This window comes from Thalassophryne amazonica, chromosome 5 (genome assembly GCF_902500255.1).
Source record: "Thalassophryne amazonica chromosome 5, fThaAma1.1, whole genome shotgun sequence".
Taxonomy (NCBI): Eukaryota; Metazoa; Chordata; class Actinopteri; order Batrachoidiformes; family Batrachoididae; genus Thalassophryne; species Thalassophryne amazonica.
The window spans coordinates 18,561,833-18,583,368 of NC_047107.1; the positions used below are offsets into that span (position 1 = coordinate 18,561,833).

Here is a 21,536-nt window from a genome sequence, read left to right on the forward strand (position 1 = left end):
TGTGAGTGGAAAAAGGCGCGGCGTCAGGATGCAGAGGCGCGATCTGTGAAATACTGGTCAGTCACTATTAATAATTTCTTATGTGTCCAACCTCGTACGTTGATCGTTAAAATTAAATTTGTTAGTTCTAAATCCATCATAATTATTTATAGGAAAACGTTCTATTTTTATTTCTCAAACAAATGTTTGGGCCAGAAAACAGGTTGGTCTTATTTTTCTACTAAGGTTTGAACTTTGAGAGTGTTTACACATGAGAGAAAAGTGAGAAAATGTTCATGCCTGATTGAGAAAGTGTATAAAGTGGTTTTATGGGGTTTTTACAGCTTTAAAACGTCTATAATAATTGTAAAAAATAACGCTGACTACGTCGAGGTTTCGCGTATTACGGGCTATTTTTAGAACGTAACTCCCGCGATAAACGAGGGACCACTGTAACACTTTTTTGATTATACTACAAAACAATTAATACGACGGCCGCTTTTGACGCTCTATTGGCATGCGTCATGATTGGTGGAGTTCTTTTTCTTTGCCGTCTTCCTGGCTTCCATGTCGTAAAATGAGGGTGTGTCTGAAGCGGAGTCTGAATATTTATGGCCGTGTTTATTATAATTCCGATTGTTTTCACCCGCCGCATTTATCAAGGTCGCGTCAGGCGTACGCCGGAAATGGGCAGGTGCGCACTGCTTGATACGTGTCACGGCAACTTTGGTGTACTTCAAATTTACACCGTAAATTTACGCCACAAGTGCGCAACTTTGACACATGAGGCCCATTGTATTCCCCTCTAATTCAGCACTGCCAAAATACCCTAAAGTCCAAGTCCTTGAAGAGATGTAGCAACATGTAAAACAGTGTTGACATGCACTTCTCCATTACTCTCTGTCCTGCTGGGCTAGCTCTCAGGAGATGACATCCAGCAAACAGGGCCTGGTTTCATAAAGCAACTAATCTTTCAGTCTGCTAGACAGTTAGTCACCCAACATTATCCATCTAATCATAGTTTCACACCGTGGGTTAAACTTGTAGATTAGCTATCTTACCTTAGTCGACGGTTTTCACGGGCATAACAGCCTTGCACGTGCTGTTGCCAAGAGACGGCTCCAATGCGCGACCATTTTGTTTACTTCCGGGTTGGCCGTTGTCATAAACTATCCAGCTTTCTTTCATTAACTGGCTTTATTGACATTTACGGACCCATACGAATGGCAGAATGACTTGCTTAGCTCTTAGCATAGCACTTTCACTCTTCAGTTTCTTCTTCTACACTTCCATTAAGACTTTTTGTGCACACAACATCGCTGATCAAAACAGCGATGCCCGGTGGCTCATGTGAGAACTGTCACAAACACATCATAGTAGTCGTCTGTTGCAACCCTAACCAAAAGCGGAGGAAACTCTCCTTTTGAAGGAATACAAGTGATGTAGGGGTGCTTTTGAGTGTTCCAGCAAGTGGTGGAACATGATAGCTGGTTTTTTTATGAGGTAAGACACTGATGTTTTGTAGACTAAAATAAGCTTAGCTTCCTCTGTACCAGGCTAAAAACTTTAGTCAGGTAACGGGAAACTTTAGCTGACTAAAAGCTTTGTGCAATGACTAATGTAAAAAAAAATCAGTCAACTAAGTGAGTTTATTCGACTAAACAAGATTAGACTGCTTTATGAAACCAGGCCCCCTCTCAGTCATGTCTAGCCTGCTTGTCTGGGGTCAAAGTCCATGATGGCCCTAGTGGGTGTTCAGTGGGGAGACACAAGATGTGGCCATACCATTGAGCTTGTCGCATTGCTGCAAGACATGAGGTGGGGGTTTGTTAAGTCCATTCTTGGAGCTCTTCATTGGTCATGTGGTCAGACCAATGGGTGGATCACTGGCACCCATTGCCATTGCTCTGCTACTCATGCCATTAAGCCAAGCTTCCAGTGTGTTTATTCAAAAGTCAGGTCTCAGTTCCATACTGGAGGACTGGTACCACTAAAGAGTTGTAAATGTGAAGTTTTTTTCCTTTATGAGCTGTGATGATGGAGCCAGAGAGGTCTCCATAAGAACTGCACGACAGATGAGGCCTGTGCACATATTTGGGCAAGCTCTGGTTTTAGGTGATTATTATACATGGCACGTGCAGGTCATACCGGCAGGCACACCGTGCCAGATTCATCTTGAGGTTCCCTCATATGCACTCAGATTGTTTTGGATCCTGTTTTGCCACCATCGGAATATGTAATATGTCTGTGTGGGAGTGGCTTTCCGTAGACTTAGAGATGTGATAAACAGAACGATAGACAGATAAGATGTGTGTTCAGGCAATCAACAGAAACACTACAAACAACAAAACTAACAATACAAGACAATGTTTCTGCCCGGAGTATTTTTACTGACAGGCCATTCAGTGTAACGGAGACATAGAAATGATTAAGTACTAGATCAGACTTGGGCCGCCATCTTGGGAAAGAGTTTCCACAATATAATGAAAGCTTGTGGTCGCTGTTTACACCACAAACTAGCAGAAATGTTTGGGGAAACAGATCATTTCTATGAATTGTTTTTTAATTTGTGGATTTTTAAGTTTTTTTAATTTAATGATTGTCAGAATTCTGTGTTTATGAATGAGGGTAAATGCAGATATGTTACTGAGGGAGAGGGTGTCATAAATATAATACTGCAAGATGGTTTTTGATACAACTACCAGCTGTTGAGTTGATGTAGGTTTTTGTTTGTTTGTTTTTGTTTTGTTTTGTTTTTGTACAGTGCTGCCAAAACATTTATGTACCTTTTAAGCTTTTAAACATTTGAATTTTTTAAGAACATCAAAAAAACAACAACAAACAAACAAACCTATAAATTTGGCTTCTTTATCTTAAAATTTCTAAAATGTAAGACCATATTTGTCAGTGTCTTCTGCATTTGTTAGTACTGTCCTAATGGGAAGTGCTGTGGCCCCTCTCAGCCACTGTAGATTTTATGTATTTAATGTACTTCTGTGATTACAAGCCACAGCATCCAATGTGTCACCACCTTGGATGTGATTGTTGTCATTTACTTCAAACTCCTGCTTATTGTTGAGTGTTGATACTGAATATATAACCAATAACGTGTGAATTTGTAATTGGTGAATCTCATGCTGTTTTGCAATCAAATAATGTGAGACATCCTAATAAATATTGTACATATGTAATCCTCTAAAAATCAGTATTGTGAATTCAGAGATGATTTTGTTTAAAGTATCATTGTCTTTTATGATGTTACACTGCAGTTTTGAATTTCGGCTCGAGCTGACACTCCACAGCTGCACTATTTATTTTCTGACATATACTCGTAGACGGGAACTCATCACAGTGTCTACATCCACCACGTCTGAAAATGTTATTGTTATTTTATCCAGATCTGTCCCAAAATGAAACGTTTTGTTTTTTTGTTTGTTTGTTTGTTTTTTGCTTTTTTTTTGCATTACATGCCAAATCAAACATTTTCATAAAGTTTGTTAAAATGGTTTCAAGTTCCAAACCAATTTCCCTGATTAAAAACCAGGTAAGGTCTGGACCATCGGGATCGCACAGTTATGAAATAATTTACTTTGAACTCACGCTGGTACGTATGTATATACGCAGCTCCATGATGTTAAACTGTGATGTATTTGATTAAACCTTATACGGTTGGTTATGTGTATCCTCAGAAGACACACTTATATTAACACAAGACACTCTGAGGAAGAATGTCGACTGATATGACTCCAGGAAACATAAAACCTGTCTTTGAGAGCTCAGAATCATGTTTGCTCTGTAATGCAATAATGTTAATAATGCTACACTTAAAAAAAGTACATATAAAAAGATTATTGGAGAGTGTTTACAATGTGTGTTTGATAAATGGATATTCAAATACGCGCATCCATATATATAGTTAAGAGTATTTTGTAAATGTGTTCTGTTTTCAAATTGTGAAACAAATGTCAAAACATCAAAAAAAAATTTTATTTGGTTTGTCATATTTATTTGTTGATGTGTTTTATTTGTTCAAGTCTAAAATGGTTGGTGGAGACAGGGACCTGAAACATCCTTTCTTCCTGTGTTGAGTTTGCATGGACAGCTTTACATTGCAGTGACTACGCTGTGTGAGGTCCACAGACCTGGAAACAACTAGACCTCAGTGAGCAGAGTCACCTTTTGGGTTGAGTGCTTAAGTGGTCGGTGTACTGAAGGAGTAGTGTCACTGACCAAACGGCTCTGTGTAAAAATCGGTCTACCCTGCCTTCACTGTGCATATTTCAGAGCGTCGATTCACTGCAGCGATTCACTGATTATCACCTTGTTTCTGCTTAAAACAGACTTTAGAATGATTTAAGAGGTTCTACTTTGTCATCTGATGGTTAATAATCACATTATTCCCTTTGATCGCTTTGGGTGTAGAGAGTCAGACTCAGAGAGTCAGTCTCAGACGTGCTGCTGTTGCCCAAAATGACACATGCGCAGTGAAGGCAGAGCGGACCATTTCTGGGGGGGGGACTCTTCGGTCTGCGACACCGGCAGTTGCTGTGGTGGAACGGCTCCATCTGATGGTGTCAGCGGTCACTCCTGTCAATGAACATGAAGCGACTCAGGCCGGGTTCACACAGCAGGCTAATTAGGCCGATATCGGACCCGATCTTCCCCTTCCGACAATCTTAAGGACGCCCCAACAATCGTGATGATGCTAAAGATAATCTTATCAGATATTCCTGCCGTGTGTGATGCGTTAAGTGCGCTCTGATCTGTTCGGAAGGGCGTCAGGAGCACTCCGATCACAAATCGGGGATATTCAACATGTTGGATTTTTTTGGCCCGATATCGCAACGTGTGTTGTGTCCTCCGACCACAAACGAGCGCGCAGCCTGCTGAATGTGACGTGCAGCCAATCAGAAAGTGAGGTGACGGACGCACAGAGTGGAAAATAAAATCAAAACAGCTGTTCTGACTTACCAGAAAGTCCGGTGGTCGCGCTGTCTCCACTCCTTTGAAGAACGCCTTATTCTTTTTGGATCGTTTTTCCCTCTGTTTCAAATAGTCCACAAAGTACCTCCATTTGTTTACTCTGAAGTGACGTTTAATCTCGAGAGATTTTGCGAGATTTCCTGTCTGAGCTGTGAATGTTCGTGCATGAAATCTGTTCATGTGTGGTGTTGTTGCCCTTACCGTGTGGCTGAACACCACACACTGTACCACCAAACCTGCTAGATCCATGATTTTTTATCGTCACGTATGTGGTCTCTCAGGTTTTGGAAACCTAAAGATAATTTTAAAATCCTGTTGTGTGAACCAGGCTTATGGCATTCTTTGGGTGTGCTGTCTATTCTAGATACAGTAGTGTTCAGAATAATAGTAGTGCTATGACTAAAAAGATGAATCCAGGTTTTGAGTAAATTTCTTATTGTCACATGGGAAACAATTGGGCTATTAGTAAAAAAAAAGTAGAAAAAAGGGTGTTCACAATACTAGTAGTGTGGCATTCACTCAGTGAGTTCGTCAATTTTGTGGAACAAACAGGTGTTAATCAGGTGTCCCCTAATTAAGGATGAAGCCAGCACCTGTTGAACATGCTTTTCTCTTTGAAAGCCTGAGGAAAATGGGATGTTCAAGACATTGTTCAGAAGAACAGCGTAGTTTGATTAAAAAGTTGATTGGAGAGGGGAAAACTTATACGCAGGTGCAAAAAATTATAGGCTGTTCATCTACAATGATCTCCAATGCTTTAAAATGGACAAAAAAAAAAACAGACGCGTGGAAGAAAACAGAAAACAACCATCAAAATGGATAGAAGAATAACCAGAATGGCAAAGGCTCACCCATTGATCAGTTCGAGGATGAACACATCAACTGGCTTAAAGAAAAATGGAGGAATATTTTGTGGACTGATGAGAGTAAAATTGTTCTTTTTGGGTCCAAGGGCCGCAGACAGTTTGTGAGACGACCCCCAAACTCTGAATTCAAGCCACAGTTGACAGTGAAGACAGTGAAGCATGGTGGTGCAAGCATCGTGATATGGGCATGTTTCTCTTACTGTGGTGTTGGGCCTATACGAGGTCTGTTAGAAAAGTATCCGCTTTGCGCCATGCGGCTGTGCCGCGACGCGCGGAATTCCTCCGCTCCTCTTTCCATGACAAAAACTCCTGTAACAGTGGAATGTGCCGTTCATTTCCAAACTGGACGCTGTTTTGATCCGGGACGTTGTCTGACTAGCATAGGAATTGCGGAAGATGTGGACATCAGCACTTTTTCGACACATTGAGACAGACGTGCGGAGGAATTCCGCGCGTCGGGACGGAGCCGCATGGCGCAAAGCAACGCCGTGATGAAGCCTCACAGGACATGTTCCGGCATGTCCAGCTCATGCACAATTTCTTGGATAGTCACACGAATGAAAAGCCACCGACAGCCGTCTGAAAGCCATCTGTAAGCCGTCCTGTGAGACCAACACGGAGGTGGTTTTGTGCCGCGCCATGAGCAGCACGGTGGCGCATTCCTCCGCTCCTCTTTCCATGAAAAAAACTCCTGTAACAGTGGAATGTGCCGAAAAAGTCTTGATGTCCACGTCTTCTGCCATTTTTGTGTAAGTCAGACGACATCCCAGATCAACAAAGCCTTCACGTTGGAAATGATCTGGTTGTTTCAGCGGGGTTTGAGCCTGTCGATCGGTGCTCGGAGCGCGCGGCGCTCTCAGCAGCTGTGGGCGGTCTTTAAACCGGCTGGAGCACTCCTTAATCTGTGTAATCCCCATAAAATCGTCTCTGAAAGCCATCTGAATTTTCCGAATGGTGTCCACCTGGAGGTCTCTCACAGTTTCTGGAAAAATTTGATGCAGCAAAGCTCCAAATCGTTCAGACATTTTATTCGCAATAAAAATCTGACGAGAGGGGTGGACCACTGCTCACACAAAGCCTGCTCACAGGCGAATGACGCAACCGACAGGCGTGAAAAAACTCACACATGCGCACGAAGGTTCAAGCTTGGCTGACGCAATCACACGTGATTCAAATCCATATGATTTTTACAAAAAATAAAAAGGTCAGATACTTTTCTAACAGACCTCGTATATCGCATACCAGGTATCATGGATCAGTTTGGATATGTCAAAATGCTTGAAGAGGTCATGTTGCTTTATGCTGAAGAGGACATGCCCTTGAAATGGGTGTTTCAACAAGACAATGACCCCAAGCACACTGTAAATGAGCAAAATCTTGGTTCCAAACCAACAAAATTAATGCCTCGCAGATGTGAAGAAATCATGAAAAACGGGGGTTATACTTGTACAACTAAATACTAGTTTAGTGATTCACAGGATTGCTAAAAAAGCAGTTTGAACATAATAGTTTTGAGTTTGTAACGTCAACAGCAGATGCTACTATTATTGTGAACACCCCCTTTTCTACTTTTTTTACTAATAGCCCAATTTCATAGCCTTAAGAGTGTGCATATCATGAATGCTTGGTCTTGTTGGATTTGTGAGAATCTACTGAATCTAAAACCTGGATTAATCTTTTTAGTCATATAGCACTACTATTACACTACTGTAGGTAGATATAGATAGATACTTTATTAGTGCCAAAGGAAATTATGCGTCAGTCTGTCACTCGCATTCACACCAATAAAAACATGTTAAAAGTACTTATAAAAAGTAGCAATAAATAATACAACACTAACAAAGTCAAGGTAAAAGGAGTTTAAGGCATTGCACGGGACAAAAACTGGTCCGCCCTGCCTTCACTACGCATGCATCATTTGGGACCACAGCAGCAGCACGTCTGAGTCTGACTCTCTGAGTCTGACTCTCTACGCCTAAAGCGATCAAAGGGAATAATGTGATTATTAACCATCAGATGACAAAGTAAAACCTTTTAAATCATTATAAAGTCAGTTTTAAGCAGAAATGAGGTGATAATCGCCTCATTTTGGTACTGACGCACCGAAATGAAGTAGGCGCAGCTGCACGTCGGACATCGACCGTACAGCTGCTGCGCTCTGATCGCTTCCTCTGTCTCTTATTATGAAATAATGCTGAATTTATGTGGAAATGATTCAGATATCTGTCGCTGAGACATGATGACTGGAGTGCAGTTTGAAGGAGAAACAAGTTGATAATCAGTGAATCGCTGACGCTCAGAAATGAGGCATGCGCAGTGAAGGTGGGGGGAGGACTGATTTTTGGGGGGAGCATTCGGTCGGCGACACCGGCTCACTTCTCCTGCTCCTGGCTGAAGTGGCTGCATTTTACAGCCTGATGGTGCGAGGGACAAAAGAATACTTCAATCTCTCAGTGGAGCACCTCAGTGAGGGGAATCTGTTGCTCACGGTCCTTCTCTGTTTGGAGAAGACCAGGTTCAGGGGGTGGCTCTGATTGGGCAGGATCTCCCTGATCTTGGAGAGTGTCCTCTGTTCCACCACCTTCTCCACAGAGTCCAGACAGACCAACCAAAGAGTCTGTCGTCTTAATGAGCCGCTTCAGCCTGAGAATGTCCTTTTTCTTAGTACTGTCCCCCCCCCCCCACTAACACACAACACCGTAAAAAAGACAATGGACACAATGGAGTGATAAAACATCTACAGGAATTTTTGAACAGACCCTAAAAGAAGCCAGCCTTCTAAGAAAATACATCCTGCTCTGCCCCTTCTTGTACACAGCGTCCATGTTTGATTGAATTCTCTCCATCATTGATGAAGGTCTTTGATGTGCTCTAATTCTTTTTTAGCTCATCGTTGAACTTCCGTTTGATTTCAGGTTCTCTGAGCCTGCTTGACATCAGTTACCTTCCCTTCAGGTTTGCTGTTACTGTCTGCCTTTTTCAAATTTTGATGGATCTTTTTTTTTTCAATCATTAGTCTGTATCCTTCTCACCCCATAATTCTTTTGTGCTCCCTGTTGTTGTTCCCAACTTTTGCATTCTGGTGTCCTGTAATGAGTAGGACATCATGTTGTGGTGTTTTGCTGGTCTGAGCTTGAAGGGCTTTGTAGAACGTATTTTTAACTTCTACGTTATCCATTGCTGAGTAACATTGAGCGATGGTTGTCGGCATCTGTGAAAATAAAGTAAGCTCTGATTAATCTCTCATTGATGGGTTCCCACTCAGTCATGGTCTGTGCACAATGCTTATTCATAATGAATGCAACTCCTTCAGAATGTTGGTCATCATTTACACCACAGTAGATGATGATATGGCCCTACGTTGTAATCTTTCCTGATCCTGTCCACCTGCATTCGCTAATGCCAACTGTGACCAGTTGGTACCTTTATTCTCTTAAATGGCTTGTGCTGTTTTTGAAACCTGATACTTTGTTCTCACACTCCTCAGTGAATTCTGGCATTCATCAGGGATGTGTTCTGGCTCTTACAATGGTGCTTGCATGGACTGGGTGCTGGTTAGGCTTCGTCAATGTCCTTTTTTGTCAGTTGAATTTCAGATGTCAGATGAATTTCCAAATCTTTCCCATGCTTGAAGTCCGTTATTTTTCCATGTGTCTATGAGAAAGCATATATATGCATATTTATCCAGTTTTGCCAGAATGTGACTATCGAGACTTGGCAAGAAAGCAAAGTCAGGTTTGCAGTCTCTCAACAGGACAGCTGAGGCGTGGACACAGAACTTTGAAGCGGATAGCACTGCTAGCTGTTAGCATGTCTATGTTTACCATCTTATTGACTGTGGCTGGACAAATAAAAGAATTAGAAGACAAAAAAGTGATGATGTCAATCAGATGTTCAATGACCATCATGTGAAATTTGTGTAACTTTGAAATATTGAAGGTTACAACACCCTGTGAAACCTGAAGCAGTGTCGGTCAGCAGGACGATATTCTCTGTGGCTGCTGCTTGCTGCTTCAGGTGAAGTAAAATCAGCAGGATGCTTTATTATTGGTTACTGAGTTTGTCCATTCTGGTTTACACTAATTAGATATATTTTAATGCTGGCTATGCCAGTTTGAGTGCAACCAGAAGAACGACTAACTGGAAATCTCTACAAAATAAGGCTCCCTATGGTGGCCTGGATGTGACTATATGGTAAGGAGAATTATTTCAGTATATCTTAAGCTTTCACTTGTTGGGGTGGTGGACAAGTGGTTAGTGCCCTTGGTTTCTGTGTGGAAGGTTCCTGGTTCAAACCCCACATTGGCCTGTTTCTCCATGTAATGTTGAGTTGCATCACGAGGGGCATCGTAAAACTTGTGCCAAGTCAACATGCAGATCCACCTCAGATTTGCTGTGGTGACCCTGAGTGATAATAAGGGAGCAGCTGAAAAACCTTACTATCTTAAGCTATTATTTTTTTAATGTCCCAGAATGTCACATTATTCTTTGGTTAGTGCTTCGTCTTGGTCATCCGTGAGCATCTCGGCGTAGAGCCCCTGCTCCTTCTCGTTGAAAGGAGCTGGCTGAGGTGGTTTGGGCATCTGGTAAGGATGCCCCCTGAGAGCCTCCTTAGGGAGGTGTTCCAGGCCCATCCATGTGGGAGGAGACCCTGGGGAAGACCCAGGACTAGGTGGAGAAATTATATCTCCACACTGGCCCTGGTATCCCCCTGTCAGAGGTGGTTAATGTGACCTGGGGAAGGAAGGATTGGGGTCCCCTGGTGGAGCTGTTGCCCCTGTAACCTGATTCCGGATAAGCGATTGAAGAAGAGTGAGTGAGTAGTGCTTAGTCTGTACTTGGACCCTGTGGCACTTGTTTGGTGTAGCAGGTTTGATCAATGCGGTGCATCAGCCTTGTGTTTTCTGAATAGGTTTCTAGTTGTGAGTGGGGTGTATGTTGTGGGGTGGTATGACTAGTGGGTGAGGATAGTGACCTCAACACGTGTTGTTGAAGGTTATCTGGGCCATCTTCAATGTGCAGATTTAGTAACGTAGGCACACACTCAATGACATTACCAACATTTTCTTCCTGCCATTTCAATTTCAATTTATTTTCATTTACATAGCGGCAAATCACAACAGAGTTGCCTCAAGGCGCTTCACACAAGTAAGGTCCAACCTTACTAACCCCCAGAGCAGCAGTGGTAAGGAAAAACTCCATCTGAGGAAGAAACCTCAAGCAGACCAGACTCAAAGGGGTAACCCTCTGCGTGGGCCATGCTACAGACACAAATTACAGAACAATTCACAAGGACAGGAGGATCTCCGGCACAAATACAACTCCCATCTCTGGATGGAGCTGCACCTTAAACAGAGAGAAAAAAAAAAACAGAATCAGGCATCAGAAAGACAAGAAATACAGTACAATCTGTCAGCATTAAACAAGAAAAACAGAAGAAATACTAAGGTAATCGCCGGCCACTAGCCCTAAGCTTCACTAAAAGACCCAGAATTTAGGTAAAGTTGAGGTTGCGGCATGCTCTGTTTCCTAATAAAATTAATTAAAAGAGAAAAAAGCATAGAACTATACTATGAAAGTATTTTAGCCATACGAAAGAGAAACTAAGTGTGTCTTAAGTCTGGACTTGAAAGTCTCTATGTCTCAGTCACCATGTCTCATCTGACGAATTCTGCTGTTCTGCAAAAGTAGGTCTCTTTGACAACTCTGTAATGTCTTCCTGCTAGTTAGCTCCCACAGTGTGTTTACCTGCTTAAAACAGAGTTTCTGACGAATTTCTACATCATTGACTCATGGTGTAATCCAGAGTCCAGGTGCCTCATTGACGCCAAGGCCAAGGGGCGCCCTCGTACACCTGGTTGTGGCAGATAGATGTTTACTTTCGGGAGGTGAGATTGGGCTGGTTATCTACCTGAATAGTTACACCCTAGGTCAGTTTCGTAGTGTTGTGGACACGTTGCTGTAACTTGCGGCACTAGTGTATGCTCAGACACCTAACCTTACCTGTTGCGTCACATCACATAGCAATGTTTTTTTGTGTGTAATCAGTTGTATATATTGTTGTTCGTACTATTTCCTCGAACTGTACAGGGAGGTTGTGTTATCATCTGTGCTTTACTGTTAGCAGGAATATGTGTAAACTAATGAACCAATGCTTTTGAATCTTGGTGAAAACATCATTTTTAATATGAGGAAGAATATTTCTGTGATTGTATAGAACCAGAAGATATGTAGAGCGGCACTCAGAGTGTATCCCATAAAACCCAAATTGCCTCATCTCAATGATAAAAATACATATTTTGACATTTTTCTCAGTGCTTCTTTATGCGGATTCATGCAAGAATGGAATGGTAGCTTTTGTAAACCATGCACAACATTTGCCATTCATGAGTAAAATACCCTATTTTGCGACCCATTACTTCAATCTTCCCCAACGATATTCAAAATGTGTTCTGATACAATCAGGTCTAGAAGTGAGTTTGTAATTTTGCCTCTGTATACCACAACAATAGAGTTGAAAAGAAATTATCAAGATGTTCTTGTAATGTAGTTATCTTTCAAAATATTGTTTAATTGTTAAGAGATTAAGGCCTTTTGTTTACTTTTTCAAAGCCCATAAATACTTGCATGAAAGAAATAATTTTTTTTAATGGAAGTTGTTACTTTTACACACCATTTTTTTTTTTCAACAAGTCAGGGAATGGATAGTGTCTGACCCCTTTTTTTTTAGTGGAACAGGAGACCGTAATTCACAGTCACTCATCTTCAACTGCTTACTCTAATTAAGGGTCGATGGGGCAGGAGCCTATCCCAGCAGTCATAGAGCATGAGGCGGGGTACACACTGGACAGGATGCCAGTCTGTTGCAGGGCCACATACAGACAAACAAACACATTCACACCCGCACGCACACCTACAGACAATTTAAAGTGTTCAATCTACCTAACCTGCATGTCTTTGGACGTGGGATGTAAGCCGGAGCACCCAGAGAGAACCCATGAAAACACTGGGAGAACACACAAACTCCACACAGAAAGGCCACAGGTTGGAATCGAACCCATGACCTTTTTGCTGTGAGGCAACTGTGTTAACCACTATGCTGCCACCATATTTCACAAAAAAGATTTATTAGAATCTCATGTAAGGTCCAATAGATCTGGGTTCTTACTGAATGTAGCTCATGCAGAAACTGGTTCAGAAAAGAACATCAGACAACATTACAGTGATGTTTTATAGTTCACGGGTACAAGCGGCTGGAATGGGCTTCCTCAGGAGGGTGGCTGGTGTCTCCCTTAGAGATAGTGAGGAGTTCAGTCATCTGTGGGAAGCTCGGAGTAGAGTCGCTGCTCCTGCGCATTGAAAGGAGCCAGCTGAGGCAGTTCGGGCATCTGGTAAGGATGCCTCCTGGGCGCCTCCCTAGGGAGGTGTTCCAGGCACGTCCATCTGGGAAGAGACACCTGGGAAGACCCAGGACTCAGTGGAGAGATTATATCTCCACACTGGCCTGGGAAAGCCTCGGGATCCCCCAGTCAGAGGTGGTCAATGTGGCACAGGAAAGTCTGGGGTCTCCTGCTGGAGATGTTTCCCCCGCGACCCGAACCCAGAAAAGCAGTTCAAAATGAGTGAGTGACTGAGTGTTTTATAGTTGGAGTCAGTTACAATATGTGGACCTGTTCTCACAACTGGTTCATATTGGCTTCACAGTGACAGAGGGGTGGTCCACCCATATTGTGTGAACAGCGCGTGATCTGAAAAGGGTTATGTCAGGCCATGTAGCTAAAACTAGTTCAAACCAAAGGACAGAAAAACAGGACCTTGGGTTGGCGACTCAACTGGTGAACCACTACGCCTGTTATTATGGCTTCACATAATACCAAGAGAAGCAAAGACATTGGCAGTTACAAGTTGTGCTTTCTGAGCAGATAAAAGACATTAGTGAGAATGCAGTGACCCAGTGCAGAATTAATGGCAGGGTGAAACCTACCCTTTTATAACCTTAGCAGAATTATAACAATGTATTAAAATGTGTTAAAGCAATCAATAATATATAAAACAAGTATTTCATAGGTAAACATTAACAATACATGGGCCTTTTTAGAACCTATAGCTTCATGATCTGTAATGCATAGTGGAAAGTACATAGCACAAGTGGATGTAGTAAGGCATGCATGCACAACTTTACATTGATATTCACACTGCATGAAATCTGAGTGCAAAGAACTTATTTTGTAATTGGTTATGGGTGTGTCACATTATCATACATCACCCCTTTAAGATACAACTGTGCCAGCATCTGGCTTATTGCTATTCAGAGGGTGAAGTCAGAAATGAGAGGTTTTCTGGCTGAGAAACAGGATTCAAAGTGGTTCCAGTGTGCCATGGATGCAGCAAAGCATGACACCAGCACATACTCCCAGAGTTGGCTGGACTTGACCAAAAACATATACACAGCATCAAGCCATGTTCAAAATACAGACCATCTGTGAAACCTGAATACCCCTGTAGGTTCTGACTACAGGGCTGAGCAGCGTTGGAGAGCCTCACTTCCACAGGTCAATTCCATTGTGTTATGATGCATAAATGCACATGCCTGTGTGTACAAAACATTGTGTTGCATGTCATGAACCTACTAATGTGTGACATATCTAAATAATGCACCATGTAAAATTACAGAAAAACTGTGCTCTTGACTTTAGATCAGTTTTTTGTTGCTCTATGGTGCAGTCGCTTTCTGCTGCCACACAATATCAATGCTCAGTTCCTGCACCTGACCACACTTCATTCTTAGACCAACACAACCATAATAATCACAGTAATACTTGCTAGTGAAATGACATGGGTGCTGGGCATGAAAGATCTAGATCTAAAGTTGGGAAAGTTGGTACCATGCATCTGGAAAGTATTCACGGCACTTCACTTTTTCCATATTTTATGTTACAGCCTTATTCCAAAATTGATGAAATTCATTTTTTCCCTCAAACCTCTACACCCAATATCCCATAATGACAATGTGAAAAAAGTTATTAGATTTTTGCAAATTTATTAAAAATAAACAAACTAAGACATCACATGTACATAAGTATTCACAATGTGTTCACAAACAAATGGTGGCCCCTGGTGTCCTTAGACAGCTCTTTGGTCTTGGCTTTGGTGGACAGGTTGGAGTGTGATTGATTGAGTGTGTGAACAGGTGTCTTTTATACAGGCAACAAGTTCAAACAGGTGCAATTAATACAGGTAAAGAGTGCAGAATAAGAGGGCTTCTTAAAGAAAAATTAACAGGTCTGTGTGAGCCAGAATTCTTGCTGGTTGGTAGGGGGTCAAATACTTATTTGCAGCAGTAACATACAAATAAATTATTAAAAAAATCATACATTGTGATTTCCGGATTTTTTTTAGATTACGTCTCTCACAGTGGACATGCACCTAAGATGAAAATTTCAGACCCCTCCATGATTTCTAAGTGGGAGAACTTGCAAAATTGCAGTTCACTGATTATGTATATATATATATATATATATATATATATATATATCTCAGTGGCGGCCGGCCCATAGGGGGCGCTCGGGCGCTGCCCTCCTCGATGTGGAGGGGAAAAGTCATAATACGAGGGCTGTCAATAAAGTTACGGGCCTTTTTATTTTTTTCAAAAACTATATGGATTTCATTCATATGTTTTTACGTCAGACATGCTTGAACCCTCGTGCGCATGCGTGAGTTTTTCCACGCCTGTCGGTGACGTCATTCGCCTGTGAGCACTCCTTGTGGGAGGAGTCGTCCAGCCCCTCGTCGGAATTCCTTTGTCTGAGAAGTTGCTGAGAGACTGGCGCGTTGTTTGATCAAAATTTTTTCTAAACCTGTGAGACACATCGAAGTGGACACGGTTCGAAAAATTAAGCTGGTTTTCAGTGAAAATTTTAACGGCTGATGAGAGATTTTGAGGTGATTCTGTCGCTTTAAGGACTTTTCACGGTGCGAGACATCGCGCAGCGCTCTCAGGCGGCGTCATCAGCCTGTTCAAGCTGAAAACCTCCACATTTCAGGCTCTATTGATCCAGGACGTCGTGAGAGAACAGAGAAGTTTCAGAAGAAGTCGGTTTCAGCATTTTATCCGGATATTCCACTGTTAAAGGAGATTTTTTTTAATGAAAGACGTGCAGACGGGTCCGCGCGTCGGGACGCAGCCGCCGCAACGCTCCGCCACAGGAAAAACACCTCTGTTGAAAGCCTTAAGGACAAGTTGGAACATGTCCTGCCTGTTAAACAATTTCTCATATACTCACTCCACTGAAAGCCATCAAAAGCCGCCTGGATTTTACAAATGGTTATCAACACGGAGGTGTTTTTCCTGTGCCGCCGCACCACATCGGCTGCGTCCCGACGCGCGGATCCGTCCGCACGTCTTTCATTAAAAAAATCTCCTTTAACAGTGGAATATCCGGATAAAATGCTGAAACCGACTTCTTCTGAAACTTCTCTGTTCTCTCACGACGTCCTGGATCAATAGAGCCTGAAATGTGGAGGTTTTCAGCTTGAACAGGCTGATGACGCCGCCTGAGAGCGCAGCGCGACGTCTCACACTGTGAAAAGTCCTTAAAGCGACAGAATCACCTCAAAATCTCATCAGCTGTTAAAATTTTCACTGAAAACCAGCTTAATTTTTCGAACCGTGTCCACTTCGATGTGTCTCACAGGTTTAGAAAAAATTTTGATCAAACAAAGCGCCAGTCTCTCAGCAACTTCTCAGACAAAGGAATTCCGACCAGGGGCTGGACGACTCCTCCCACAAGGAGTGCTCACAGGCGAATGACGTCACCGACAGGCGTGGAAAAACTCACGCATGCGCACGAGGGTTCAAGCATGTCTGACGTAAAAACATATGAATGAAATCCATATAGTTTTTGAAAAAAATAAAAAGGACCGTTACTTTATTGACAGCCCTCGTATATATATATATATTTAAAAAGTATTATCAATGTCAGTTTTACTTAATAGTATGTGCCTACATGTTATATGAATGATTAAAACAACACTTCCTCCAACTGACTCTCATTCAACAGTGCATTTCCACCGACAGAAGCAGAGAACGTGTCATTCCTCGTCTTAGGCGATCATTCAAAGCGCCCTTGAAGTGCAGCGAAATAACCAATTGTATGTAGTTGCTAGGGAAAATTAATAAATATTTGGCAAATCAACATTGCCAAAATTAATGGCTTTGGGGCGCCGGAATTTTAGCCCTTGCTACAAAAATGCGGGAACGTTAGATTACAGTCAGTGATACACGTGACGCTGCAGCTGCTGCTGTCAGTCAGTCAGTCAGGAAGAGATGATGGTGACGACGACGTTTGGGTTATATTTATTTATTTTTATTCTGTCTCCGTGTGTTTTGCAGGAGTAAGTTGAAGAACTCTGGGACTCCTGCTCATTATGTCTTCCGATGTTTAAAACGGGACAAAAACGAATGAAATCAGTGACACCAAAGTTTCGTCTTTCTCGTGGTTTAATGACAACTGCACATCACGGTTGGAGGAGAGTCGTTTGTCTGACTCGTTATAAACCGTGTCAGGCTTCATTCACACTGTCAGCGTGCACACGTCATGGAGGCTGCTGATCTGCGCGGATGGAAAGAGCTGCTCAGATTTATTTCCGAATGTTGCTCCTGGTGTGGAAACGAGGGTGAAAATTTAAGATAAAACGAATGAGTGATGTTTTTTGTTTGTTTTAGGGGGTCAAAGCTGTGATCTTTTTTGGGACAGCAGACCAGTTATAATGGTAATAGGGGAGGGTGGGGCTGTTTGTAACAGTGTTCAAAGCTGCAGCCATGCTGGTATTTTGATTTCACTTTACACGTTATGAGGATCAGTTCACAGAAGTGAAATATTCTTTGGCGTATTCCACACTCTAAAACAAATTATTTGCTCAGTTTAAAAACAAAACAAAACAAAACCCTAAAATAGCAATTTGCATGTTTTTTAAAGAAATTCTAACTCAGCCACTGAGTTCACACAAGACACTTATAGTAAGACAAACCCAAGTTTAGCAACGCGTTTAATTAAGTGGTTTTGTATACTTAATTTGCTTTGTCCTCTACACTGTTAATTAATTTTAACCAATTTAATTTAAAGGTTTTGGTGTTATTAGTTAGTCAAGTTATTTAAGTTTTTCAAGCTTCTTTAGTTTGCCTCCATTCCACTCAGTAATGTTCATGCAAAATATTACCTTAATTTTCTCTCTCTCTCTCTCTCTCTCTCTCTCTCTCTCTCTCTCTCTCTCTCTCTCTCTCACACACACACACACACACAAACACACTCTCTCTCTCTCTCTCTCTCACACACACACACTCTCTCTCTCACACACACACACACACACACACACACACTCTCTCTCACACACACACACTCTCTCTCACACACTCTCACTCTCTCTCTCACACACTCTCACACACACAAACACTTTCTTTCTCTCACTCTCACACACTCTCTCTCTCTCTCACACACACACACACACACACACAAACATTTTCTCTCTCTCTCTCTCTTGGAAGGTGGTGTGAACATTGTGATATTTTCTATTTTGTTAAGGTCGGTGTCATTGTGAACCCCAGGATCTGTTTGTCTGTAGATAATGGCAGTTCAGTACAGTTTGGTGTACTATGTGTGTAATTGGTGTCAAATAGTGAAATGTTCTTTGCTCAAGAACTTGAGTGTTGTATTTGATACTGTTCCTTTCCAAAGTAGAAATGGGGCCTGATATAGCTGTAAATGGTTAACTTGATCTGTAAAACTGCTGATTTTGAGAAGGACATGAAATGATTATTGTGGAATTGTAGTAATTTTCCGACTGTTCTCTTGAATGCCTGTACTGGACAAGGCAAGGGAATCTATTGGCACAGCAGCCCCACCAAGACTGTTTTTCACCAGCCGCCACTGAGGTCTGGCAATAAAGTATAGGTCCTTTTTATTTTTTTCAAAAACTATATGGATTTCATTCATATGTTTTTACGTCAGACATGCTTGAACCCTCGTGCGCATGCGTGAGTTTTTCCACGCCTGTCGGTGACGTCGTTCGCCTGTGAGCACTCCTTGTGGGAGGAGTCGTCCAGCCCCTCGTTGGAATTCCTTTGTCTGAGAAGTTGCTGAGAGACTGGCGCTTTGTTTGATCAAATTTTTTTCTAAACCTGTGAGACACATCGAAGTGGACACGGTTCGAAAAATTAAGCTGGTTTTCGGTGAAAATTTTAACGGCTGATGCGAGATTTTGAGGTGATACTGTCGCTTTAAGGACTTCCCATGGTGTGAGATGTCGTGCAGCGCTCTCAGGCGCCGTCGTCAGCCTGTTTCAAGCTGAAAACCTCCACATTTCAGGCTCTATTGATCCAGGACGTCGTGAGAGAACAGAGAAGTTTCAGAAGAAGTCGGTTTCAGCATTTTATCCGGATATTCCATTGTTAAAGGAGATTTTTTTAATGAAAGACGTGCGGATGGATTGCAGCGTCGGCTCGCAGCCGCTGCGATGCTCTGCCACAGGAAAAACACCTCTGTTGGAAGCCTTAAGGACAAGTTGGAACATGTCCAGCTGTTAAACAATTTCTCATATACTCACTCCATTGAAAGCCATCAAAAGCCGCCTGGATTTTACAAATGGTTATCAACACGGAGGTGTTTTTCCTGTGCCGCTGCACCGCGTCGGCTGCGTCCCGACGCGCGGACCCGTCTGCACGTCTTTCATTAAAAAAATCTCCTTTAACAGTGGAATATCCGGATAAAATGCTGAAACCGACGTCCTGGATCAATAGAGCCTGAAATGTGGAGGTTTTCAGCTTGAAACAGGCTGACGACGGCGCCTGGGAGTGCTGCGCGACGTCTCGCTCCGTGGGAAGTCCTTAAAGCGACAGAATCACCTCAAAATCTCTCATCAGCCATTAAAATTTTCACCGAAAACCAGCTTAATTTTTCGAACCGTGTCCACTTCGATGTGTCTCACAGGTTTAGAAAAAATTTTGATCAAACAAAGCGCCAGTCTCTCAGCAACTTCTCAGACAAAGGAATTCCGATGAGGGGCTGGACGACTCCTCCCACAAGGAGTGCTCACAGGTGAATGACGTCACCGACAGGCGTGGAAAAACTCATATATATATATATATACGAGGTCTATTAGAAAAGTATCCGACCTTATTATTTTTTTCAAAAACCATATGGATTTGAATCACGTGTGATTACATCAGACATGCTTGAGCCCTCGTGGACATGTGAGAGTTTTTTCACGCCTGTCAGTTACGTCATTTGCCTGTGGGCAGTCTTTGAGTGAGGAGTGGCCCACCCTCTCATCGATTTTTTCATTGTTTAGGAATGGCTCAGAGACTGCTGCTTTGTTTGATCAAAATTTTTTCAAAACTGTAAGGCACAACTGAGTGGACACAATTCGATAAATTCAGCTGGTTTTTGGTAAAAATTTTAACGGCTGATGAGAGGAATTCTTGACATCCAATTGCTTATGGGGTGGAATTACAGGGCAGTAATCTGAGATGTATGGAGTTGGTGCGAGCTTTCCAATATTTTAAACTGATTTGTTGGGCAGAAAACAGTTTCCTGGGGATAGCCTGAGTAGCATGCCCTTAAACTTGGCTGCAAGTCTGATCAGAGGTAGTGCACGATGAACCAGGGGCTCTGAACTGGGAGATGGCAGAGGTGGTTCTAACTTGCATGACACTCTGGGCAAATCCTACCTTCAGCCCCCCCGCACACATACCCATTTGTTGCCATCCTCACTACCACCACCACCATGAAAAAAAGAAAAAGAAAACAGTATCCTGTACAAACTAACCTTTTACCTAATGTTTGGTATCGAATGTTGCAATGTTTTGATCAAATTCGGTTGAACTGAAAACTCTTGGCCTGTGTACATAAGCAATGCATATGCATCGTAAGCGACATAGCAAGAGGCTAACAAACATAAGACTTGCACTAATTGACATTGGCCCCTCTCATTACATGCATAATATATTCATAAAATGATGACATAGCTGCATGCATTTGAAAAATTTCACCTTTGCCAGCTTTCTAATCTACAGTGTTACTGGGGTGTTCTTCTACAGTGTGCCTACTTTAACATGCAACAGTTAATGACTGAATGAATTGCTTATGACTAAATTATAATCTAAATAACATCTATATTAGAACAGCCAAGTGGCCTCTGTGTGCGTGCGTGTGTAATGGCTTAGATCATGGAGAAACTGGGGAGAGCTGACATTTTCTGTTTGGTATGGTCGAGGATGAACACTGCAAAAATGGAAAGTTGATAATGCTAAAATTTTTGGAGACATTAGTGATATTATCTAACAAGAGTGAATCATGGACACTGTGCTGTAATGCACCATGGGATTTCAGGGTTTGGGGTTTTTAAACGTTATTGCGCTTCATGTTAGTTTAACAGTGTTGTTAGTGTTGTTGATTTATTGTGTTTTTGTAGTTAATTTTTTTAGTCAGTTTTGTTAAGTGACATTTTGTCGTTACCATGAGTGAGAAGTGTAGTGCATTTGATGTCTTCCGCCACCGTCTCTGTTTGTGGATGTGTAAAAATAAAAGCACCTGCTTGTGGCAGAAACCAGAAAACACAAAAAGCTCTGCCTGCGTGTGTGCATGTGTATAACTTCTATCACGGAAGGTTGATAGGGTTAATATTTTTTGACAACCTCTGGATATTAGCTAA

At 42.2% G+C, this 21,536-nt stretch overlaps 1 long non-coding RNA gene across 1 annotated transcript; it reads right to left on the bottom strand.

Moving 5' to 3' along the window:
- Positions 1-2,670: 2,670 nt before the first annotated feature.
- Positions 2,671-3,082, bottom strand: LOC117510145. Its single transcript, XR_004560630.1, has 2 exons — positions 3,043-3,082; positions 2,671-2,970 (listed from the first exon to the last, which is right to left on the bottom strand). It is a non-coding gene; the product is annotated as an uncharacterized LOC117510145 (long non-coding RNA).
- Between the last annotated feature and the right edge of the window lie 18,454 nt (positions 3,083-21,536).